This window comes from Kogia breviceps, chromosome 3, assembly GCF_026419965.1.
Source record: "Kogia breviceps isolate mKogBre1 chromosome 3, mKogBre1 haplotype 1, whole genome shotgun sequence".
NCBI lineage: Eukaryota > Metazoa > Chordata > Mammalia > Artiodactyla > Physeteridae > Kogia > Kogia breviceps.
In genome coordinates, this window is record NC_081312.1 from 5,896,562 (window position 1) to 5,921,772 (window position 25,211).

Sequence of the window (25,211 nt, forward strand, 5' to 3'; positions counted from 1 at the left end):
GTGCCCACCTGGGCAACATCCTCCAAGCTTAGCAATCTTGGCAGAAGCCTGTGATTGGCCTCACCTGGCTCATATATCTGTCCCAGAACAAACTGCGGTGGCCAGGGGCGAGGTACGCCGGCAGCCTGGCTCCTTTGATGGATGAGGCACAGGACCTAGGATTAGTTGTCCTACAGTACTGTATGGGGTTGGGGAGGCTTCCCAAGGAATGCCAAGGACGGGGGGCGGGGGCATGTAGACACAGAGCTAACCAACTCTTTACTCCACAGGGTCAGGTGGGCCCCCGGACTGTCAGGGGCAAGAGTCAGAGGTCCTGAGGGGGCTAGGTGACCAGGACAACTAGCAGAATCTCGGCCTGGGGGACCCAAAGTGCTTAGACACGCAAAGTCCGGCCCCAGGAGCATCCCTATGGAGGTGAGGACAGTGAGCCCAGGGCTGCGGCCGGGCAGGGACCCGGAGGATGCGTCGCCTTGCTAGAGCCAGAGCCAAGGGCATGCCTGGTCACAGAGGTCTCTGGTACAAGAGCAGATGACTCAGGTCCAACCCACTCACCTCTCATGGAAAGGTGCTGAGCTGCTGGAGTAGAAGGGAGAGATGACGGTACTTTGATTGGACGTTGGCTTTGAGATACAGAGGCCGGGTCCAGTTTCTGGCAGTCACCAGATCCCCAGCTCTCCACCTCGCAGCTGCTTGCAGACTCCCCCAGGGAGTCCCTCCTGGGCACCTCCAGGCCCTGGGATACTCATTCATCCATTCTTCACTCTGGGGCTACAGAGATAGCAACACCCAACCCCGGGCTCTTATGGAGCCCAGGTGGGGACAGTTCCCACCTCCTGGTGGTCACCCCAGCCAGGCCTCATCAGGGAGCCTCTGTGGGACCACACAAGGAAACCCACACCAAAGCCAGCCCCAGACCGCGGCCTGCCTGGGAGCTCACAATGCCCGCAACTGGTCTTATCTTCCTCCGCCATTGAGCAGAGAAAAGCCGGGGGTGCCTGGGCCGGACCCTGAGTCCCTGGGTGGGAAATTATGCTGTCTTCTGTCTGCCTAATCAAAAGCACAGCTCTTTGGAAGGGAGAAGAATGCAATTCCATGATCGGTTTCAATTAAAGATTTGCTACTATTTGATTAAGATGTATTATTGATTTGGGATCGTTTCAAGCAGCCCAGGCTCACTTCCGGAGGGGGAGGGGTTTGCGGATTGATCGACGCCAGGAGGGTTAGGAGGTCTGGGGGCAGCTGCTCCCTGGCCTGTTCTCCTCCACAAAGTCAGTGGTGACCGAGTTGCTGCTCTGGATAAAGCCATGTTGCGGGTCTGAGCCGGGGGGACACTGGCCAGAGTCCCTTCCTGATCTGGGGCTGCTGACGCCTCTAGGCCCGGCCTCCTGGGCTTCAGCCTCTCTGGGCCCCAGGGCTTCTTTGCTCCGACACTTGGACTCACTCAGCAAATGTGTGTGATGCTGAAGGAGCCCCCTGCCCTCCAGAGCTTCAAATTCCTAATCAGCATAGGGAAGTTGGTGACTGGACCCTCCTCCAGGCTCGCTGGGAGGTCCCAGCGAAGTGAAGTGTGTTAATGTCCTGTCCACAGCCTGGCCCTGCCACGAGTGCAGGAAAGCATCACGGGCCATGTCCCGGAATCCAGCTCCCTCCAGGTCTAAGATCTGCTCGGAGGGGCCACGCCTACTGTCTGAAGGTTCATCGTTGCTGTCCACAGTCAACTGGTGTTTTTATCCTGGCATCCACAGAGGGCTCCCCCTGTGCCAAGGTGTGGAGAGGAGGAGCCAGTGCATTCGGAGACCTTCAAGGCTTTCAGCCTCCTGGGGGCACAGGGTTAGGGCTGAGGCTGAGGAGGTGAGCCACACTGTCCAGGGAACCCCTTATGCCCCCCAAGGACACTGGACTGGCCTCACTCTGTATGGGAGTGGAGAGGGGGATGGTGTGGCAAGATGGCTGAGGACCACCAAGAAACTCACACTTCCTCTCCCACCATATGGTTTTAGGACTCAGGTGAGGCTGTTCATGGAAGAACTACATTTCCCAGAAGCCCCTGTGTCCAGGTGTAGCCAGGTGACTGGCTCTCAATCAGTCTGGGGCTGGGATGCTGGAGATAAAGCTGGGTCCCTAAGCTCTTCCACAGAGAGCTCTTCCACTATCTCCAAGTAGAGCCCTGGGGGCTGGCAGAGACACAGAATGGAAAGAATGTGGGTCCCTGAGTCACTACCTGCAGAAAAAACACCTGCTGTAACCAGGGGCACTGGCCCTGGCCCCTTAGCTATGTGAGAAATAAAGATCTATCATGCTAGACCTCTGAAATTGTGTTTTTTTACTTCTAACAACAGCTGGCATTGCCTTGAGGAAGAAGTGGGTCAGTTAGGGGCAGGCAGGTCCTGTGAGAGCTTATGGGGATGGGGAAAGTGACAGACGCTGGGTTGTAGGCTGATGGAGAGAGGGTGAGTGTGGGGCAGGAGATCAGGGGCTAAGACCGCAGGTCCTGACTGCCCACTTGGAGGTGGTCCTGGCTGGCTGGAAGGTGGGACCACTTACTGAAGCAAGCGAAGAGGGCAATTTGGGGTGGGGGGGGGCTGAGGTGACAAGCTTGGTTCTGCCATACTGAGTTCGAGGCACTTGTGGACTGTCCAATGGAGCTGCCCTAGAAGCAGTAAATTATCTGAAGTTTAGATGAGAGTCTGGTGAGCTGAAAGCAGGTGGGAGGTTGCTGCAATAAGTCCATTCTTGGGTGAAATGCTGAGGCCTTGATCTTGGAGGCACTGAGGAGGCATTGGTGGGCTTTGAGCTGGGAGTGCTACAGTTGGATTTGCATGTGTAGTAGCCTGGGGGGAGGTTGGAGTGGAGGGATGAGCCTAGGGCCAAGGAGGCCTGGAAGGATATGCTACTGCAACCGGGAGAGAGATGGTGATGTGGAAAGGGGTGGAGGTGGGAGAGATGGAGGGAAAATCCACTCTGAATACCTGGCTTTGTTGGCTGGGGGATGGGCAAGGAAGGGGTCAGGATGGAGGGGGAGATTTCCAGCTCACCTCTGGGCTTTAATCCCTTGGAGGAGGCCTTTTCTCAGAGCCCATGCTAATGCCCTCTAGGTGTTTATTGACTATGGGTTCCTCAGGCATCCTGGCAGAGCCCAGCTGTTTGTACATGTCATACTTAGAGCAATTTATTCCTCCCTCCAAATCATAAAAGTTTGCTTGTTTCAAGTGGAGAGAGCAGAGCATTGGCATTTTGTGGCTCTAATGGGTAATTACTCTCCAGCAACTGATGGGGGCCATATTTCCTGAACGAAAAAAGCAGTGCTTCCAGGCTCTGTCAGCTACGTGAACTTAGCTATGCGTTTTTTTGTTTGTTTGTTTTGCGGTACGCGGGCCTCTCACTGTTGTGGCCTCTCACTGTTGTGGCCTCTCCCGTTGCGGAGCACAGGCTCCGGACGCGCAGGCTCAGCGGCCATCGCTCACGGGCCCAGCAGCTCCGCGGCACGTGGGATCTTCCCGGACCGGGGCACAAACCCGTGTCCCCTGCATCGGCAGGCGGATTCTCAACCACTGCGCCACCAGGGAAGCCCTTGGCTATGCGTTTTAACCTCCACCTCTTGACTATTAATTTGTTTGGCTCCGTATTGATTTTCCAGCCTGTGGTTTGGGGGCTGGGTTTGGTTTGAGATACAGAAGCTGCTCCCTTGTCTCTTGTGTCACCTCCAGACCTCAAGTGAGGAAGGGGGCCTTGGGTGTCATTGATGGGACCACATCCACCCTCTTTCTGATGATTAATTTCGTCATCCAGGCAACTCTCCATGGCCTACCACACGCCTAACACTCTGCTCAGCAAGCCCCGCCTCCAAGGAGCTTACAGACCCAACATCTGGCTGGAAGAGCAGGTTTTGAGGGCGGGTGATGAGTTTCTTAGATGGCTGGGGTTTCCCCCAGGCCCTACTATGGGGTGCCTGGAAGTTGGCGGCCCCTGTGAGGTGGCAACAGGACCCCATGTGACCTTTTCCAGTTGCCTAAACTCTCCATGCCTCTGTCAAATGAGCCACTCAACCCTACCCCCCCATGGGGTAACTTGCCGTGGCCTTCCAGCTGGTTCTCTGCCAGTGCTCTCCTTATACCGAGCCATCTGAAGGCCAGGCTCTGAGCTGGCTACTCTAGGTCCTTTTAGATTTGGCATCAGCCTATCAGTTCTCTGTCTTCAAGTCCCTGAATCTGTACCTCTGTCGTAGCAGGCTGCTCTCTACTTCCTGGGCTCCTCCGTGGACCTCTTCTTGGCAGAGTTGCCATTTTACATTTATTTGTGTACTTTTGATTAACACTTGTCCCCATAGGCGACTGTAAGCAGCACAAGGACAGTTTCTAATCTGCACTGATATTAACTGGGGTACGTCCAGTGCCCAGCACAGAGCCTGGCACTCAGCAGGCCCTCCAGAGGTAGTACTGAATGATTGGCCAACTAACGGGTGAACGAACACTCCCAACTTTCTCCGTCTCCTTTTTTCTGCTTTGATTTTCAGGTTTTCTGGGTCACAGAACACTTTCAGAACTTGACTCAAGCCCTCCAGGAAGCTGCATGGGGGCGCAATCACACACAGGGACTTCTGTCCTTCCCGAAGCCATCCGCAATGCCCAGGTCAAGGGCTTTGGTCTAAAGGATCCAGGCTCCATCTGACCCCTGTTGAAATCCTCCTACAACCTTCGAGCTCCTGCTCATTTGGGAGCGGAGGCAACACTATCAGAGCCATGCAGGAGGTTGCTGTAATGGAGGAGGGGCAGACAGGGGAGGGGACAGGAGGTCATGAGAAAGCAGAAACGGGCGCTCCTTCCAGCGTGTAAGGCTTGAGGTGGAAAATAAGGGAGGCTTCTTGGGAGATTTGGGCTGTGCCTTTGCTTGGAGATAAAGGACTGAATCCATCTTTCCCTGAACTTGCCTTGTCCCCGGGTTTCCCTCTGAGCCTGAGGTTTAAAACCATCTCCTCCTGAAGCTGAATTCAGAGGGCAGAGTCCTGGAGGCCTTCCATTAGAAAGGAGCCTCAGACATCATTTGGCCCAGGTACTCTGGACCAGGCATAGACTGTGCGGTCTATGGATGGGATGGGGCCCACCAAGGACAGAGAGTGAGGCAGAGAAAGGACACAGCCCATGCTCCCTCCAGCAGGAGAACCTTCTCTTAGCAGCAGTGTCCGAGTGGTCAAATAGAATGGTGGATGCCAAGGTGAATCATGGCGGCCATTCAGCTGGAATTCTCTGAGGGGCCTGCCCATCTGGACAATAATACTGGGTGGGCTCTCAATCTGGGGGTTTAACAAGAATGTCTCAAGGGTGGGTGGACCATGACCAAACCCACAGTCCAGAATGAGAACTTCCTGCAGTTCTGACAGGCTCTAAAGGGGTTGAGGGCACTCCACGGGGGGCTCCTGTCTGTCCTCACTGAGACCTGCTAACCTGGGGTTGGGGAAACAGCTCTGGGCCCATCAGGATCATCTCCGTGGCTTTGGCCTTGAGCCAGTGGCCTGGGTCTGCCCTTGGACCTCAGCTTTGCATCACCTGCCCCCTTGCACACAGCAGTATCTCAGCATGGAGTCTGGAGGGGCTGGGTGCTGCTGTAGCTCCCTAGCTCTCAGAGCTGAGGGTCCTGGCCCCTAAACCATTGGGCTTTCCTCCCGCCTTGCTGGTAGCTGTGGCTCCTAAACCTTTCCTTTGACTGGGAGGGGCATTTATTTCATTTCCTGCTGGGAGTCCCATCTGGAAACACATCCCCCACTGAGTACAAACGGGGCCACCATGCCACTTCCTGTGTAACACCCTGAAATGTCCCCCCAGGAGCGGCAGCCCAGGAGCAGCTCAGGGCCTATGCTGTTTCATCACTTCATGCGCGATGCTGTGAAAGCTGTAAAATACCCCGTAAACTACAACCCTGTGTGAGTGCTTTGAGCAATTACGACGGGCTTTGGAGAGCAGTGAGGGCTGGAGTGCATTTCAGGTGTGCCCCGCAGGGGCAAGGCAAGGCCAGCAGTGGAAGGAGGCAGACACCTGGGGGAGACAGGATGTAATGCAGACATCTGGATGTGTCTGGTTCTGGTTGGGAGGTGGAGTGGCTAACAGCCGGGTATCCTTCCCTGATTGAAATCATGTGGAGTCTTGCTTGGCTCCTCTTGGGAAATGCTGTCCTAGTTTGACTGTGGGTCTCCCTCCCCATCCCCGCCGGCTTCCTTCCAAGAAGCCTGTTTTGTAACAGTTGGCCCCGGCTCTCCTGTTCTCACCCGGAGAGGAGACTGTCATCCTTGAAACAGGGCCTCATAAACCTGTAGCAGAGACAGGACATGATTTTAACTGGAGCGCTGAGCATGGAGGGTGGGCAGGGAGGCTGCGCTGGTGACAGTGAGATCCACTTTCCCTAGAGAGAAGTCAGTTCGCAGGGAGACCGGGGAAAACACGCCTAGAGGAAGAAATTCTTCAACTCAGCTGCCACTTCTGGTGACGGCGAAGGCCAGTGTTGGCGTCTCCCTTGTTCTTGGTGTGAACACACTCTTGTAGGAGAAGCGCGCAGCGCGTCCTTTCTCTCTCCCAGGAACTTATGCAAATGGAGCCGTGATCGTAGTCGAAAGCTTCCCGAATAAGGAACTGCTTTGGGAGGAGACAGAAGGTGGTTTCACGGTGCTCTCATCTTTGATACCCTCCCCCACCCGATAAAAACAGGCTGCTCCCCACCCCCCATCCAGCTGTGACTCCCAGCCTTGGCTTGTCTTACAAAAATGAGTAAGGACTTTTATTTCTGACTGCAGGCAAGGGAGGGAGGACTCCGATGTTACAGGAGCTCGGTCTTCCTCTGTCACTCTCAGAAACACCCAGAGTGGAGTGAGGGCTGTGGTCACAGGACTGCTGGGGTGAGGCTACAGAGCTGAGCTGACAAATTCGAGAGGCGGTGGGACCCTGCCCTGTGGCTGGGGATGAGAGAGGTGTCTGAATCACGGCCTGACGGTGATGCTTTTAGTTTAGCTCTCTGGGGAGAAGAAGAAGGGGGGTGGGGAATGCACTGAGCTGGGGGCCAAGAGAAGCGAGTTCCCAACCAGCTGGAGAGATGCAGCCTCCCCGGGCCTCTGCTTCCCCATCTTTGATGGGATAGGCCCCGTGCCCCCTTGCCGCTCAGAATTGCTGTCAGGTCAGGATAAAAGAGAAAGATCATTACGCAGGGTAGCATCTCACGCGGTGGGTCTCAGCTATCGCTGGGAGTCAGCTCCCCTGTACTGCTTTTTAAGCACTGATTCCAAAGATTTCTTCTTTCACCGTAGGCTCCTTCCGACGGGGCGGTCCGTGGAAAGCCCTGAGGTCTAAGTCTCAGAGGGGAAGCGAAGCCCAGAGAGGTGAAGGGCCTCGACAGACGTGACTCGACTCCACGAGGCAGACAGAGGTGGGCCTAGGATCAGAAACACAACTGATTCTAGTCCGTACGGGGACCACCATATTCAGGCATCTCATACCTCTTCACGGGCTCACACAGGAGCTGGGGAAGGAAGCTCACGTCTGCTGGGCACCCACAGCGCCGGGCTCTGAGGGGGCCATTTTCTAATCGGCATTTCCTTGAACATTCTCAAGGACCCTGCGAGGTAGGGCTTAGCGTGATCCCATTTTATAAAGGAGAAAAGTAAGGCTCGGATAGAGCAAGTGGCTTATGCAGACCAGTGAGTGCAGGGCTGGGATTTAGACCAGGTCTCTCTGACTCTGACTCCCCGGGTGGCGTAGAGAACCAGGAAGCAGAAGTTCCCAGCATCTTTTCCCACAAGCCCCAGTACCGAGCAGAGCCTGCCCTGTGCTGGTGTCAGTTTCATTTCCGTGACTCCAGTCCCCGCACTGTGTGTTCATTCCCCCAGGATCTGTGCAGAAGCAGAGCCAGTGGGGATGAACTCGTTCCTTGGTGCTGGTGTGTTAAGCAGGGAGCTTGGCGTGGGCTTTGCCCTTGAGGCAGCGGGTTCCTATCTGGCGTCCCGGTCAGTGGTTCCCTCCTCTGCAGGGAGGATATGCTGCAGCAAGGCTGACCATCCGCACACTGTCCGGGTTCCGAGGTGGCCTGAAACCCCTGACTTAGAGCTGGAAGTCCAGGCCGGCAGCTCTTGATGCTCCGGACGTTTGCGCTGTCTGCCCTGGACTCAGACCCACCCATCGTTCAAGGGGACGCCGGAGACAGGCACCTCCCCAGCTCCCCCCACAGGCTAACTGCTGAGACCGAGGATCAAGGGTCACTGAGCACACAGTCTCTGCACCTCCCTCCTCACACAAGACTTCCCTTGCAAGCAGCTCCAGTGGGCAGCACTTCAGCCTCTGCCTGCACACTTCCCATGATGGGGAACTCACTACTTTCCAAGGTGGTATTTCCAGCCAGTTGATACTGTTATAATGTTCTCACTTGCAATTTTTTTTTTTTTTTTTTTTTTTTTTTGCGGTACGCGGGCCTCTCACTGCCGTGGCCTCTCCCGTTGCGGAGCACAGGCTCCGGACGCGCAGGCTCAGCGGCCACGGCTCACGGGCCCAGCCGCTCCGCGGCACGTGGGATCCTCCCGGACCGGGGCACGAACCCGCGTCCCCTGCATCGGCAGGCGGACTCCCAACCACTGCGCCACCAGGGAAGCCCTTCACTTGCAAATTTTTGTATGTTTTATATATATCTTATATATAAATAGCTATAAATTATACATATAAAACTATATATGTTCATACAAAAATGTATATATGTTTATAAATTATATGCGAACTATATATTATATATAAAATATCAATTATTAGGTATAAGCTCTATGTGTTTTTATGTATATTTATTAGATATGTTAATATGTAAAATTAGATATATGCTTTATATATTTTATATACTGTACTATTATAGCTTTATATGCTTGAATCCCAGCTCTGCTCCTTACGAGCTGTGTGTGTCTGGGAGAATTACTTAACCTTTCTGTGCTTAGGGCAGTTACTGACACAGTAAGTATAACACAAGATTTTTAATAAAATTGAAAAAATCTTTTTATAATATTTTGATAAGAATTGAAAAAAGTCTTGTTTTGATACTCCCTTATCAAAATATTATTGTGGTATTCATTTGTTGTTATTATCTCATTCACTTACTAATAAGTGCCAGCACAAAGCATACAGTAGGATATAAAACATCATCTCCGCTCTTTTGTCCCACCAGCAACACGGGAGCCTGCACGCTCCCTGCTCCCTTCCTTAGGCTGGGTGCTAACAGTGTCTTCTTTAATTTTGCCAACTTGATAGGTATAAAGAAGCATCTCCTTCCATGGGGCAAAGGAGTTATTTCTAGAAATCTCCACTGACTTGGCTTTATGCTGAATGGGCTCCAGGCATGGCTCTACTTTGGGGACAAGGAGAATGAGGAAAGGGGCGACAGCCTGGCATCTCCGGAGCTCCTCCTGGAGTGAAGACACAGACGGTGAGAGAGAGGCCAGGGGAGACCAGAGGCAGAGCCAGAGACAGGAGGGCGGCGTGTGGGGCTGCAAGCCAAGGGAAGGACCTGTCTCATTTCAGCTCCGTGCCTCCCTCAGCCGCTGTCCTCCCCCCACCCTGTCACAACTGCAACCTGTTTCCTTGGTATTTTACCTCTGTTACCTCTCAAACCCTCCTAAGAATCCAGGGAGACTGATGTTACTATTTCCATTTTACAGATTAGGACACTGAGGGCCTCAGGGGTGAAATGATTCACCTTCAGTCAAATAGCTAGGAAGGGGTGGAGCCTGGATTTGAACTCAAGCCTGTCCCATGGTGGTAGAAACCGAGAAAGGAGTGAATGAGAGATTATCACGGGGAAGAGAGGCCTAGAGAGGTAAAGATGGAGTCAGATGGAGATGAAGCCAGAGACTGAGGCAGAGAGAAACTGAGGGAAGAGAGAAGACAGACAGCGAGAATGGAGACACACACAGAGAGAGAGAGAGAGAGAGAGAGAGGGAGATGCTAAGATAGAGGAAAAGGGATAAGGAAGGAGAGATAGAGGCGGGGAGGCGTGGGCAGTGCAGGGCCCGAGAAGGGAGAATGCGGACCAGGGAGCATCCCAGAGAAGGGCCTGCACCCTTGGGTCAGCCCTGGCCCACTCCTCTGCAGCGGTCCCTGGTTCTTCAAAGGACCCCAAGCTCCATGCACAGTGACCTCCTGGAGGGGGTTTCTCCAGGAATAGGAGCTGGAGGAACAGCCAGGGAGGTGGGGTCCCGGGAAGCCGGGCCCAAGGCTGCACATGGGAGCGTGCCTCCCCACGTGCTATAGCCACTCGGCTTCCACTGGCCAGGATGTCCAGCCAATGGGCCCTTCGGAGGGAGATGGGACGATGATAGACTTCTGGGCGGTCTTCAGTGCCCAGGGTGAATCTGAACAGACAGCTGACCGGCAATAAAAGCCTCCAGACCGAAAACATTCCCTCTCCACACCCAAGCCCTGGTCAAAACCCTCCACTGTGCCACCAGTGCAAGGAAAAGCCAAATCTTGATCTGCTAGAAGCGGAGTGAGAGCAGCAGCGGCCTGGGTGTCAGCAGGCGCTCCTTTCCCTGGGAGCCCAGGCCTCCCAGGCCGTGAGGAACAGCGGACGGACAGGACTGCATTCAGAGGACCAGGCTTCGCATCTGCCACTTCTCGGCTCTGTGACCTTCAAGGCAAGTAAGGCACTCTTGGAGCCTAGGTTTCCTCCTTTGCACGGTAGACTTTCGTCTTAAAGGACTTTTGTCACAGGATTCAGGAAGACAGCAGGTGCCAGTGCGCTTGGCAGGTCCCCGGTCTGGCTGGGTTTTCCTTTTCCTGTCCCCCTCGGTGTCCTCATTGGCAGCATTTGGGGCAGCTTGACTGCATGGGCTCCTTCTGGCTCTGAGAGATGGGACTGACCCCAAAGCGTTTGCTGGGCCAGTTCGGCCAGTGGGCCTAGGGCACTGACTTCCACCTCACGCAGAGGTTTATTCCCCTGTATCTCTGCCCTGAAAAATTCGACTGTAGCACAAATAAGCTGGGAGCGGCTCAGGATTTTTGGCCCCAAGGGGTTTGGGAATGGATGGAAAGAAGGAGAAGGAGAGGGAATTTCCCAGGGAATTGGCTCAGACAAGCATTTCTTCAGGGTGTCCGGGTTTACGCCTGGGTTCCCGATCCTTCACCACACCCCGCCCTGCCACACACATTCTCACACCACACACACACGCAAGTAATGTGCACCGAGCCGCACTCCCGCTCTCACAAATGTACATATACCGACACACACAGGCACGCCTGCATTCGCACGCACACCCACGTGCACACACTCACACACACACAATGCAAAGGAGAACGCGTGAGCTTTCTGTTTGTCTTGGGACCAGCTCGGGTTAGCGAGTTCTCCCCTCCTTGAGTGGCCCTGGTACTGGGAGCCCGCGTGCTGGAAGAAAAAGGGCGCGGGATTGGTCCCCGATCCTCTAATGGGGTAGACGGGAGGGAAACTGGAGGGCAAGTTGCAACAGCGAGCATGTGTGCTCGCAAGCCGGGTGGCTGCGCTTGGCAGGGACCGGGCCGAGACAGCGCATCACTGGAGGTCTTTGCTGATCATTTCCACTTTGGGAAACGGTGTTCTTAAGGTTGATTTTGTAAGCTCAGCTTACAAGGCAGTGTGCCAGAGAGAGACTCATGGGGAGAGAGCCGAACACCATCAACAAAATCCCACTCAGGATACCAGGGAATGAGCGACAGCTACCACGTCTGCATTGGACCACACTTAGGAGTAACGACAGTGGCTGTACCCAGGGTCTCTCTCTTCTGGGCCTGCAGCGCAGTGGCTGTGAACCCGGACCTCAGCACCAGCCCTGATCCTTCACTCGCCAGCTGCGAAACCCCGGGCAAGTTACTGTGCATCTCAGCTTCCTCCTCGGAAAGGAGGAGGAAGGGATGGTGGCATTAGAGCTGTCTACATAAGGAGATGGCAAGGACCATGCAAGAGAAGGATGGACGGTCCTCAGAGAAGCATCTGGTACTCCATCAGGCCCAGAAAGTGATGGCTGTTATCACCACGACGTGCCCGGTTCTGTGCAAAACCATTCCCTGGCATTCTCTCTACGAGATGCTGTGGGGGCCCTCTCATTGTTCCCATGGAGACGATGCGAGTCGGTGACTTGTTCAAGGACATCCAGTTAGTCGGCGGAGTTGCAGACACTGGAGTTCACTGAAGCCAGTGGGGTCCCCTGGGGGAGGGGAGCTGGTGTCCCTTCCTGCAGGGTCTGTGGGAGCGCTCACTACCTCCACGTTGCAGCCCAAGGGGACACCGTGCTCAGGGGCTGTGAGGCTCTCTGACTGCACGTGAGTGGGAGGCAGGCGCTGAGGGGCATGCTTCCAGCTGGCAGCGGCGGTAGGGAGCTCCTGGCGGCAGGAGGTAATCAAGGAATAGGTGGATTCAGTCACTGGCGCTCAGGCTGCGAGGGTGGTGGTGTGTGGTGAGGACACAGGACAGAGGGCCAGCTGACTGAATTTGCAAAGCGGTGTGAGGGTAATGCGCTTATGTAAAACCAGTGGACCAAAAATACAGACTAAGAAAACCCAAAGGCCGCACGATTAGTAATAAGGAACAAACATGCTATTTTCCCTCATTTTTTTCCTTGACTGTGCCACGAAGGGTTTCCTCTCATTCATCAGCCGTAAGAGTCCTTTGACAGTCAGACCTCCACAGGGCCTGGCTCTGCCTTGGACTTTCTGGTTTTGACCCCAGGTTGGCCTGGCTGGGTTCACAGCCCGCACATCTGTAACTTGGAAGTTATCGCTTCCCCTGGTGCTGAGAGCGCTGAGATGTTGCAAGAATCAAGTGAGGCAATGGGGAGGTGAGAGAACTCAACAGATGCTTATTGTAGGCTTACTATGTACGGGGTACTCTGCTAAATGACGGCGATTCAAAGAAAACCAACCAATCTACCAAACAACCGGCCAGATAGCCTACCATCTTGCTGGGGAGAGACCTTCACTGAGAAAGTCTGACTCCTGTCTGAGGCCAGGAAAGCTTGTTAGCCAGCTCTGGGAGGAGGCGGGATGAGCTGCTGTAGTGACCTCGGCCTGCACTCCCGGAGACCTGAGCCGAGCACACTGGTGTGTCCCACGGACCCAGTGGAGGGGGCGGGGGGCACACACAGCAGGGGGTCGGCCTTGAGCGGCCAGGGGCTGCCCCCAGAGAGGACCCAGGGCAGCTAAAGCAGACTCAGCAGGGAGAAGCTGGTGCGCCCAGGCTTCCCGGGGTCCGGGAAAAGAAGTGGCCAGCAACAGAGGAGTGCAGCCGGCTGGTCGAGGGGACTGCCGGGGGCGGCGGGGGGGAGGTGACGTCTGCAGGACGAAGTGGCTAGAGCTGGCTTTGCACATGTCCCAGGTGGAGAGAGTGACGAGCCGGCTTGCGAAGGACAGTGCTGAGCAGGTTAGACTTTTCCACCCCATTTCTTTTCCTCCTACACTCCTCTCGTGTGCCAAAGATCCGGAGCCTGCAGGGAGGCGCCGGGAGAAGGAGCCCGCAAGGGGGGGGCGTGGGTGAGGGGGAGAGAGAAGCGGGGGGGGGCGTGGGTGAGGGGGAGAGAGAAGCGGGGGGGCCATGGGTGAGGGGGAGAGAGAAGCGAGGGGGGGTGTGGGTGAGGGGGAGAGAGAAGCGGGGGGGGCGTGGGTGAGGGGGAGAGAGAAGCGGGGGGGGCGTGGGTGAGGGGGAGAGAGAAGCGAGGGGGGGCGTGGGTGAGGGGGAGAGAGAAGCGGGGGGAGCGTGGGTGAGGGGGAGAGAGAAGCGAGGGGGGCGTGGGTGAGGGGGAGAGAGAAGCGGGGGGGGCGTGGGTGAGGGGGAGAGAGAAGCGAGGGGGGCGTGGGTGAGGGGGAGAGAGAAGCGAGGGGGGCGTGGGTGAGGGGGAGAGAGAAGCGAGGGGGGGCGTGGGTGAGGGGGAGAGAGAAGCGAGGGGGGGCGTGGGTGAGGGGGAGAGAGAAGCGAGGGGGGGCGTGGGTGAGGGGGAGAGAGAAGCGGGGGCGGCGTGGGTGAGGGGGAGAGAGAAGCGAGGGGGGGCGTGGGTGAGGGGGAGAGAGAAGCGAGGGGGGGCGTGGGTGAGGGGCCGAGAGAAGCGAGGGGGGGCGTGGGTGAGGGGGAGAGAGAAGCGAGGTGGGGCGTGGGTGAGGGGGAGAGAGAAGCGAGGTGGGGCGTGGGTGAGGGGGAGAGAGAAGCGAGGGCGGGCGTGGGTGAGGGGGAGAGAGAAGCGGGGGGGGCGTGGGTGAGGGGGAGAGAGAAGCGAGGGGGGGCGTGGGTGAGGGGGAGAGAGAAGCGGGGGGAGCGTGGGTGAGGGGGAGAGAGAAGCGAGGGGGGCGTGGGTGAGGGGGAGAGAGAAGCGGGGGGGGCGTGGGTGAGGGGGAGAGAGAAGCGAGGGGGGGCGTGGGTGAGGGGGAGAGAGAAGCGAGGGGGGGCGTGGGTGAGGGGGAGAGAGAAGCGAGGGGGGGCGTGGGTGAGGGGGAGAGAGAAGCGGGGGCGGCGTGGGTGAGGGGGAGAGAGAAGCGAGGGGGGGCGTGGGTGAGGGGGAGAGAGAAGCGAGGGGGGGCGTGGGTGAGGGGCCGAGAGAAGCGAGGGGGGGCGTGGGTGAGGGGGCGAGAGAAGCGAGGGGGGGCGTGGGTGAGGGGGAGAGAGAAGCGGGGGGAGCGTGGGTGAGGGGGAGAGAGAAGCGAGGGGGGCGTGGGTGAGGGGCCGAGAGAAGCGAGGGGGGGCGTGGGTGAGGGGGAGAGAGAAGCGAGGGGGGCGTGGGTGAGGGGGAGAGAGAAGCGGGGGGGGCGTGGGTGATGGGGAGAGAGAAGCGGGGGGAGCGTGGGTGAGGGGGAGAGAGAAGCGAGGGGGGGCGTGGGTGAGGGGCCGAGAGAAGCGAGGGGGGGCGTGGGTGAGGGGGAGAGAGAAGCGAGGGGGGCGTGGGTGAGGGGGAGAGAGAAGCGAGGGGGGGCGTGGGTGAGGGGGAGAGAGAAGCGAGGGGGGGCGTGGGTGAGGGGGAGAGAAAAGCGGGGGGGGGTGCGGGGGGGGGGAGCAGGCCCAGGGAGGAGACCAGCTTTAACTTTCAATCAAGTCTGAAGTTTCGATGAGGACAAGACACTTTTAATTGCCAGAGTGACACAGTGTTTTGTGCCTTAAAGCCAGGACAGCTCTTTGATTGCCCGAGGGGCCTGCAAAGTCATGAGCCTTCTGAGGACCACCCGAAAACAGGAGAAGAGCTTTACGCCTTGAATGCATTTTAGAGGGGCGATTGGAGGCAAAATCAAGCTGCCCGGTGGTTGCAACCCGTGAATCCTGCATCCTTGTCTGTCTGATACATTAGCTCATAAACAAACTGAAGACGGAGTTGGACTCTGATTCGTCGCGTGGCCTCGCAGGTCCCTTCCCCTCTCTGTGCCTGCGTTTCCCCATCTGTGAGATGGGGTGGGTCCCTTCGCCCCGAGGGCTCCAGTCCCCACCTTGGGGCAGATCACTTCTGTTTTCCCCTGAGAACCCCGGTCTTCAAAGAAACTTCGGTGACCAAGACCCTGCCCGCGTACAGCACACCCTGCTTCGGGAGAGGAAGGAACTGGACCCCAAATAGGCTTTGTTCCAGGGCGACTGTTGACCAGTGCTGTGAGCAGGTATGGCTGTGGTCTCTACCAGTTGGGCGGGAGAAACCTCTTGGAGGAGGCGACCTGGAGGCAGTGACAGGTGACTCCTGCGGATACCTGGGGCAGAGGGTTCTGGAAAAGGATGCAGAGCAAAGGCCTGGGTGGGGCTGGTGGTGACTGGTGTGCTGGAAGCGGGGCGGAGGGCCTGTGTGGGGAGGTGGGAGGAGATGAGGTCAGGGTGTCATGGGAGGGGGGAGGGGGATGGTGGGTACAACACGTATGACCTTGAAGGCCAAGGTTAGGGCCGGTTTTGGCTCTGGGCGAGCCGACCTGATAGGTGGCGGCTTCCAGACAGAAGAGGGAGCAAATCTGACTTTTGGGGAAAGAGGAACCGAGGCAGGTGGAGGGGCTCCTGTCGCCTCACCAGCTGGGTCCTCACCAGGACCCAGCGAACGGGGGCTGGTCCCCCTCCTACCTTGCTGTCTAAGGGAGAGCATCTTGGTCGGATGCAGGATTCGTCTTAGATCAAGGGACACTAGGGTTGCGGCTTCTTTGAAACTAATACAGAAACTGAAACAGCCCCCTGCCCTGCGCACTTACCACGGGCCATGCAGAGGTTCAAAACTTTGTGAGTCATCCTTACAACAGCGCTGGCAGGTGGGGTCCACTGTGGTCCCCATTTTACAGTTGGGGACACTGAGGCCTGCGGAGCTTTACTGCCTTACCTAAGGTCCCGTGGCCAGTAAAAGACAGAGGGGCATTTGAGCCCAGGCGTGCCCAGCGCTAAGACCAGTGCTGTCAACCATGTCCTGCCCGGTGGGTGAGACTAACTGAGCCACAAAATACGGAAGGATGACGGTGGGGGAGGCATTCGTTTTTGTCTTGAGCCCTGACCCCTCTGGCTAGATGGGGGCTCTCTGAACCATGGGGCTGGGCGCTGGGCACACGAGGGCCTCCACCTCTCTCAATGCACTTGCGGACCATCAATTAGGAGCCAGACCCCTGGCTGGGCAGTGCAGTCACGGGGGGTGGGGGTGGGCCGAGTACAGCTCAGAATTTCCATCCTCGTCCTTAGAAGCTTCTGCTTAGTGAGGTATTCGTTCAACCCTTACTAAGAAAACATTGTCTGAGGTTTTACAACAGTCTTACTATTCTTAACCACAGCCCAAAGTTGGATTTTGTTTACGTCCATTTTACAGATGGGGCAACCAAGAGCAGGGAGAGAAATCGCCAAGCCTGAGCTGGATCCAGCCACCCGTGCTCTGCAGATGCCCACGGACCAGCGGTGCATATGTGAAGTTTGTGTTTTCTCCTCATTTTAATAGTACGTAACCTTCTGAAGGGACTCGTTGTTCATGAATATTGGCAGGGTGCCCGAGTGCTATATGGGATTCGTTTAAACTCGGGCTCTGGCAAATTTGATTTTTACTGAAAATTACCCATTTTTTAACATTTAAAATGTTATCGAGCCATGTGGCCATTGCCGTCTTGGGCAGAAAACATCTTGGATGAATTTGCATTTTTAATTCTTGGCATTTTATTTTGCTTCAGTTCCCAAAGAGCATTTTTTTTCCTTCCTTAAAAAAGAAATTAAAGAAAGGAGACAGCCCGCAACAGGGCCAGAGTGCCAGAAAAACATAATAATAGTAGTAATGTGTGTTCCCTCGCTGCTAATTGCACCAAATTTTACCATGTGCTCCAGAAGCAGAGCCTGCCTGCCACTCCCCAGAACCAATTGCTCCTGCAGCCACTTAACAGTGGTGAGATAATTGTGCCTTAATGGGCCGGCTCCTCCCAAGGGTGGCTGCCTGGCAAGTGCGGGGCAGGGCGGGGTCAGGGGCAGGGGAAGGCGGCACCTCGGGGCCTGCATTAGCGAACAGCGAACAGCGAACAGCTTTCTCATCACCCCTTTGCCCACGGCTCCTGCAGTGCTGGAGGAGTTGGGAGGGGGTCAGAGCCGGATAGAGCTTTAGAGACCAGTGGGCCATGTGACAGATGGGGAAACTGAGGCTGAGGGACGGAAGAGGGAATGAGGACTCTTTAGTCATAATTCAATGGTAGTTTCTTGAGCACCTATTATGTGCCGAGTAGCAAAGAAGTTAGACATGGCTCTGCCCCATCTGGGGTCGGGGACAGCCAGGTACACAGAATACTTGAAGGCAGCATGACAAGTGTCAGGAGAGTGGACATGAGGGGGTTACGTGAGCTCAAAGGCAGGGTCCCACCCTCTCACTGCTTGCCCCGTACCCCAACCCCGAAGGCAAGTATTTGATTTTATAGATGAGGAAGCCCAGGTGGGGAGTGGGTTTTATGGTAAGTTTATACATAAGAAAGCGATGCTTGGAGCAAATGGGGTGGCCTGCCCTGCGCCCCCATTACAGGGGATACAGCGATGAGGAACACAGCCTGGGCTGCAACGAACGGATGGTCTGGTGAGGGCAACAGAAGACAACAAATTCATAAAGAAGATGATTTCACATTCGATCTGTGCCCTAAGCAAAACACAGCAGGACCACATGAAAGAGAGTGACCCAGTGAGCTGTGCAAGTTGCCAGAAAGGGCTGGAAAAGAGCTCTGTGTTTCTTAAGGATAGAAGGGCCCCAGAGGATGGCCAGGGTGGATGCGGATTAAACCTGACTCCCGGCTTGGGCTCCACCTTCTCTAGCTGTGTAGCCACGGGCAAGTTACTCGACCTCTCTGGGCTCTCCTTTCCATGTCTACATAATGGAGTAAGTAACAGTATCTAGCACTTGAGGCTGTGGTGCAGATTAAAGAAATTAGAAGTACACATAAAATATATCTACACATGTACATATCGCCCTTAGCCAAGAGCCCGACAGGGACCCAGCCCGCGGTGTGCGCTGGGCAGGATGCTTCTTTACCTTCCGGAGCCAGTGTACAATCCCACCCCGCCTCAATCCTTCTCTGCCTCCAGCGACTCTGACTTGCGGGGCCATTCAGCCTGCTTTGCGAAGTGAGGAAGCCACATTTGAATTTGTTAGAAAAACAAAAAACAAAAAACAACAAAAGCCCCAAAGCAAACAAACACTGCGCACCACGGCCGCTGTTTCCTTCCGCCTGCGCCTTCCACAATATGGTGCGGTGGGCCGGGAAAGCTTGGCCACAGATGGCGTGCTTTGGACCAGCCCTGTTTTCTAAATACCCGCTTCCTCAGTGTAAATGATAATGCTTAGACACATGGTGCCGCTTGGCTCCCGGGAGGCTCCGGCGTCGACGCTTTTCTTGGCCCGGTGCCCCGGTCCGGCTTTCTCCCTCCAGATGGCAGGCACGAGAATCCTTCAAGACGCGGGATGCAGATGCGGGTTGCAGATGCGGACGCTCGTGTTAGAGACAGGTCGGTCCCTTGGACCCTCGCGGGGCCACCTCTGACTACTTGCTCTCCCATCCGTGGCCTCATGGCACAACCTGGGAGATAGGGGCGCGCTCAGGAGCTCCCCCAGGGGGACCCTCGAAATGACGCCAAGGTGGGCCTGGGACTCGAACGCAGCTCTTGGGCGGCTGTGTTCCTGAAGCTTGTCCCCCTTCCAGGAAGAGTGTGCGTTCTTGGGAGGGTTCCGCTGGGCAGCCCTCTCACAGGCAGCAAGGAGAGGGTGGCGGGGGAGGGGCAGGGTGTTCATCTCACGTCGGAAGGAAGGAATCTCTGCTTTTGCACCTTCAGGCCTGCCCACTGCCGGGCAGAGTGGAAAGGAGGACAGCTTGGCATCCGTACACACTTGCCTTTAGATTCTGCCTTTCCTCTGGACTAGTGACTTCACATGCTGAGCCTCTCCTAGGCCTACTTTCTCTATCTGTAAAGTGGAAATGATGCACTAGGGGCGGGGCTGGAGGGAGCAGGCAAGAAGCGGATGCATTGTCTTCAGGGAATTTCAACAAACAAATAAAACCGACTCAAACGGGAGTTGGCTTTTTTTTTTTTTTTTTTTTTTTTTCTTTTTGCGGTACGCGGGCCTCTCACTGCTGTGGCCTCTCCCGTTGCGGAGCACAGGCTCCGGACGCGCAGGCGCAGCGGCCATGGCTCACGGGCTTAGTTGCTCCGCGGCATGTGGGATCTTCCCGGACCAGGGCACGAACCCGTGTCTCCTGCATCGGCAGGCGGATTCTCAACCACTGCGCCACCAGGGAAGCCCCGGGAGTTGGCTTTTAATTATCACTATGCATTGACAATTCCAAACAATGTCCGTGATAGAATACTCCTCCCTGAAATGTTCTTTTTTGGGTCTAAGCTTTTAAACAATTGCGGCATTTTATGGTGAGTCTGAATACGATCTCTTTCAGCTTCAAGTTCACGTGTTTTTGTGACTTGTCCTTCGATATATATTGTATTCCATATGGAGGTTACACTGTTGGCCCCTAAGATGTGATGCGTGGACTCAACAACATGCCTTCGTTTGGAGGAGGGTTTCCTAACAGCACAGAACCATTTGAGCTTACTCTGGCCACCCTCTGGTACTATATATTCCCATATTTAAAGAGTAGATCGGAAATATAAAAACAACATCCTAATGCTTGGAAAGACAGGAAAACAGAACTTGAGTTATTTGGGTTAAATGACGTAACACATGAGAAGCACTTGCCCAAGGGCAGCACCTAGCACTTGGCTGTTGCTTAATAAATCTGAGTTACCTTTCATCTGGACATATGGGTCCTTCAGCTGTCAAAATGGGCATAAGAACATATTATAGGGATTTTGGCTCAAGTTCTAGCTTTCCTACTTCTTGGCATATCACCTAAGTCCATGAAGTCTAGTTTCCTTTTCTGAAAAATAGGGATCTTAATATCTACTCCAGTGGGAAGCCGTGAGCTCACCTACGCAAAGTGCCAGGTGGGGCCGTGGATTCCTCCTACCTGGGGTCTAATTCTGCTCAGCAGCTGATCCTGGGCTCCAGTCACCATTCCTGGACTTTATCCTTTTGGATCTTCACATAATCTTGGCTCTGCAAGATTGGGTCTTCTGGAGGACAGAGAGTTGGTTCTCTGTAGAAATCTGGGGTCTTTCTTGCAAGAAATAGAAACTTATTTGGTCATCCTAAGCAAAGGGAGCTTTGGTGAAAAGATATCATGGGGTGTTTGTTGGGGGATGGAGGAGCTCCTGAAATGGATGGGAAGACCTACAACCAGCCTTGGGAATGGGCGGAAACCAAGACAACTCAGGGCGAAGCAGAGGAAGCCGGAAGAACAGATGCATTTTTACAGTTGAAGCAGCCTGGCCAAGAGGCCACCGTCACCCCCTTAAGGTCCTGGAGCTACAATGAAGCCCCCCTTCTCTACTCACATCACTCTGATGTGATGATTTAAGATTCAGATCCTGGAAGACAGGCTCTGATTGGCTGAGCAGGGCAGGGAGAGCTAGAATCTGGTCCTTAGGCTTCCGGAGTGGGAGGCTTGTTCTGGAATCCCTCTCAGAGAACACACATGGGGGAAGAGCTGGTTTCCCCAAAGAAATCTGATGTGCTCTTAGGGAGGGGGATTAGTTACGGGGCAACCGAATTTCTTGCAAATCCACCACACTCACCCTTGGATCTTTTTCCTTTCTACTCCTTGGCAGGGGCCCTAGCCAACTCCCCTCTTGGTCTACCCAAGAAAAGTTCTCATAACTGATGGATATGAAACACTCGACTTCTCGACCCTTCTCGATCTGAGATGGATAATGCTTCCGTCTGAATAACAGAGAGACTGGCATTTAGTTGCTTCTGATAGGGAGTGAAGATGAAGAAAGGACACTTGTATTTAATAACTCCTAGTATATGCAAGGGATTGTACTGTACACATCACAGTCGATTGTCTTTTTCTAATTATAACTAGAGTCCTCGGAGGTGTATACCATTACTCCTATTTTTCAGGTGGAAAACGAAGGATCAGAGGACTCCAGCGGAATTACTCACTGTTTCCTTTAATCGTCAGAAACTGACCAGAGTTAAATTAAGCCAAAGGGAAGGAAATGGCATAAGGGCTGATAGCATTGAAAAGAAGCAAATGAATCGGATTTGGAAAAGATGGAATCACGAATTCCCTGGGGATGTAAGTAGCAGAAACCAATGGAGTCCGCTAGGGGAAATTAGTTACAGGTTTTTCCCCAACCTATGTCATTGTGGTCAAGATTTACATTTTTGGAAGGGAGAGTCTGATCATTTGGGGGTGGCTTTCCTGAGTGGAGTGGACAGACTGGGACGTCTCATACAGCCCTGCCCTTAGAAGAGCCCTGCATTTGGTTCGACTCTCTGTTGTTGCCGTATAGAAATTCTTTTTTTTTTTTTTTTTTTTTTTGCGATACGCGGGCCTCTCACTGCTGTGGCCTCTCCCGTTGCGGAGCACAGGCTCCGGACGCGCAGGCCCAGAGGCCATGGCTCACGGGCCCAGCCGCTCCACGGCATGTGGGATCCTCCCGGACCGGGGTACAAACCCGTGTCCCCTGCATCGGCAGGCAGACTCTCAACCACTGCGCCACCAGGGAAGCCCCTAGAAATTCTTAATAAGTTTTGAACAAGAGGTCTCACAAATTATGTAGCCAGTCATGCTTTGTCCAGTGAACGCAAGATGCTTTGATTGATGGACTTATCAAGATTGCATACGGTGGTGATCAGGTAGTCTTATAAAGCATTACTGGGGGGATCCCATCATATGAAGGGGGCTGAATGCCAGGCAGGCAGGCATGTAGGCAAAGGCAGTGGGTGTTCATTGCAGTCCATATCTTGTCAGCCCAGCGTCCGCACACACCCCCTTCCACATGCCTACACTTTTACCTTGTACCACTTCCACCCAAATTCCATCGACCAGAAGTAGTTGCAGGACCTTGACTTAACTGCAAAGGGGGCTGGAGAATGAAGCACTCAAGATGTGGAAAGGAGATTAAAGAGCATCCAGCCGGTCTCTGCTGCAGGCTATTTGTCCATGATCATAAGGCACCCCAATTATATTCTATGTACTATATATTGCACAATGATTGTCCATGGGAATGGAATGGTACTTGAGATCAGGAATGAAGAGAAAAAATAAAGTGAGGGCCTTGTAAAAACCATATGATTGCAACCTGCTTTCAAATGAGGATCACTGCCGACACAACTCTCTGCATCTGGGTGAAAAATAAAAATATTTATTGGAATTAAAAACAAAGCTTCTCAGTAGATGGATAAATGATCAACCAGACACAGCTGAGAAAAGAAAAGGACAAATGAATTAGAAGACTGAACTGATTAAGTCTTTCAGAATCTAGCCCATGGAATTAGAGCTAAAAATTATTAAAGGCACAGGATATGTAAATGCGAAGTTAAGAAAATTTGAAGACAGAATGAAGCACTTCACTATATGACTAATAGCATGGAAAATATTGAAGAGATGGAAAATATGAAAGAAATAGCAATTATGAGAGAAATAAAGAGGTAAGGAATATAGAATGAGAAACTTCAACGTAAATCTAATAGGATGAAAATCATGAAAATAGAAAATATAAAAGAAAACTTAAAAATCATGGAAGATAGAAAATGAAGCTCCATCAAATGTCAAGATAGAGATACTGAGGTGAAAGACAGCAAGGTGGTATTTTAAAAAATAAGAGCTGAAAAATTTTCAGAACTGCAGAAAGACCCGTTAAGCTTCACGCTTGGAGCCTTTATAGTGAAACTGCAGAATATCAAAGACAGAGAAAAATCCTAAAGGCCACCAGAGTATAAAACATAGATTAGTTTCAACGGAACACCAATCAGATTAGCCAAATTGTCACAAACAACAACATATGCCAGAAAGAAATGAAATAATGTCTTTGAAGTTGAAACAAAATAATTGTGAACCTATAATTCTATACCCAACCAAACTATACTTTAGGGACAAGGATGACAAAGATATTTTTAGATAAACCAGAACATAGAATAGAAACTACATGCAGATGCTCTCTAACATGATTATTAATTGAATTACTTAAACAAGACAAAAATAAGAAGGCTAGAGTGTACAATGGGGAAAATACAGCCTCTTCAGTAAATGGCATTAGGAAAACTGGACAGTTACAAAAGAATCAAACTGAACTACTCTCTCACATCATGCACAAAAGTTCAAAATGGATTACAGACCTAAATGTGAGACCTGAAGCCGTAAAACTTCTAGAAGAAAACATAGGCGGTATGATCTTTGACATGTGTCTTAGTAATACTTTTTGTGGATATGTCTCCTCAGGCAAGGGAAAAAAAAGTAAAAATAAACAAATGGGACTACATCAAACTAAAAATCTTTTGCACAGTGAAGGAAACTATCAACAAAACAAAAAGCCCACTATATGGGAAAAGAATCTAAAAAAAGAGAGGATCTATGTATATGGATAACTGATTCACTTTGTTGTACACCTGAAACTAACACAACATTGTAAATCAACTATACTCCAATAAAAATTAAAAACAAAAAGCAAAAAACAAAAAAGCCATCTACTGAATGGGAGAGGTTATGTGCAAACTATATATCCAATAAGGTGTTAATATCCAAAATACACAAAGAACTCATACAATTCAACATAAAAAAACCCATACAATTTAAAAATGGGCAGAGGACCTGAATAGACATTTTTCCAAAGAAGACATGCAGATGGCCAACAGGCACATGAAAAGGTGCTCAATGTCACTAATCATCAGGGAAATGCAAATCAAAACCACAGTGAGCTATCACCTCACACCTGTCAGAATGGTTTTTAATCAAAAAGACAACATATAACAAGTGTTGGCGAGGGTGTGGAGAAAAGGGAACCCTAGTGCACTGTTGGTGGGAATGTAAATTGGAGCAGCCACTATGGAAAACAGTATGGAGATTCCTTCAAAAAATTAAAAAAGAACTACCGTATGATCCAACAATTCTACTCCTGGGTATTTATCTGAAGAAAATTAAAACACGAATTAGAAAAGATATATGGACCCCTATGTTCATTGCAGCATTATTTAGAATTGCCAAGATATGGAAGCAACAGAAATGCCCATCAATAGGTGAATGGATAAAGAAGATGTGATATATATATATATATATATATATATATATATATATATATATACACACACACACACACACACACACAATGGAATATTACTCATCCATAAAAGGAATGAAATCTTGCCATTTGCAACAACATGGATGGACCTAGAGGGTATTATCCTAAGTGAAATAAGTGACATAAGTCAGACAAAGACAAATATTGTATGATTTCACTTATACGTGGAATCTAAACAAAACAAATGAACAAATATAACAAAACAGAAACAGAATTATAGATACAGAGAATGAACAGATGGTTGCCAGAGGGGAGGAGGCTAGGGAGGAGGAAAGAAATAGTTGAGGGAGATTAAGAAGTACAAACTTTCAGTTGCAAAATAAATAAGTCATGGATAGTAAATGTACAGTGTACGGAATATAGTCAAGAACTATGTAATATCTTTGTATGGTGACATATAATAACTAGACTTATTGTGGTGATCATTTTGAAATGCATAGAAATATCAAATCACTATGTTGTTTATCAGGAACTAACATAGTGTTGAAGGTCAATTATCCTTCAAAAACAAATGAACAAACTCAGAAAGAGATATCAGATTTGTGGTGACCAGAGGCAGGGGGTTGGGAGGAGGGGAAATTGAATGAAGGTGG

At 52.7% G+C, this 25,211-nt stretch overlaps 1 long non-coding RNA gene across 1 annotated transcript; it reads left to right on the forward strand.

Annotated features, from left to right (window-relative positions):
• The first annotated feature begins 15,039 nt into the window (after positions 1-15,039).
• Positions 15,040-21,328, forward strand: LOC136793910 (uncharacterized). The gene is made up of 3 exons (XR_010839992.1): positions 15,040-15,605; positions 16,775-16,899; positions 21,142-21,328. It is a non-coding gene; the product is annotated as an uncharacterized lncRNA (long non-coding RNA).
• Positions 21,329-25,211: the final 3,883 nt, after the last annotated feature.